The 1,084-nt window shown below is 0.0% G+C and overlaps 1 pseudogene; it reads right to left on the reverse strand.

The window, feature by feature from the left end:
• Positions 1-262: 262 nt before the first annotated feature.
• LOC135958023 (uncharacterized protein DDB_G0287625-like) lies at positions 263-753 on the reverse strand (annotated as a pseudogene).
• Positions 754-1,084: the final 331 nt, after the last annotated feature.

The following is a 1,084-nucleotide window of genomic DNA, read 5'->3' on the forward strand; positions in this document are numbered from 1 at the left end:
TTATTATTATTATTATTATTATTATTATTATTATTATTATTATTATTATTATTATTATTTTATTATTATTATTATTATTATTATTATTATTATTATTATTATTATTATTATTATTATTATTATTATTATTATTATTATTATTATTATTATTATTATTATTATTATTATTATTATTATTATTATTATTATTATTATTATTATTATTATTATTATTATTATTATTATTATTATTATTATTATTATTATTATTATTATTATTATTATTATTATTATTATTATTATTATTATTATTATTATTATTATTATTATTATTATTATTATTATTATTATTATTATTATTATTATTATTATTATTATTATTATTATTATTATTATTATTATTATTATTATTATTATTATTATTATTATTATATTATTATTATTATTATTATTATTATTATTATTATTATTATTATTATTATTATTATTATTATTATTATTATTATTATTATTATTATTATTATTATTATTATTATTATTATTATTATTATTATTATTATTATTATTATTATTATTATTATTATTATTATTATTATTATTATTATTATTATTATTATTATTATTATTATTATTATTATTATTATTATTATTATTATTATTATTATTATTATTATTATTATTATTATTATTATTATTATTATTATTATTATTATTATTATTATTATTATTATTATTATTATTATTATTATTATTATTATTATTATTATTATTATTATTATTATTATTATTATTATTATTATTATTATTATTATTATTATTATTATTATTATTATTATTATTATTATTATTATTATTATTATTATTATTATTATTATTATTATTATTATTATTATTATTATTATTATTATTATTATTATTATTATTATTATTATTATTATTATTATTATTATTATTATTTTATTATTATTATTATTATTATTATTATTATTATTATTATTATTATTATTATTATTATTATTATTATTATTATTATTATTATTATTATTATTATTATTATTATTATTATTATTATTATTATTATTATTATTATTATTATTATTATTAT

The sequence above is a fragment of the Calliphora vicina genome, chromosome 4, assembly GCF_958450345.1.
Source record: "Calliphora vicina chromosome 4, idCalVici1.1, whole genome shotgun sequence".
Classification (NCBI taxonomy): domain Eukaryota; kingdom Metazoa; phylum Arthropoda; class Insecta; order Diptera; family Calliphoridae; genus Calliphora; species Calliphora vicina.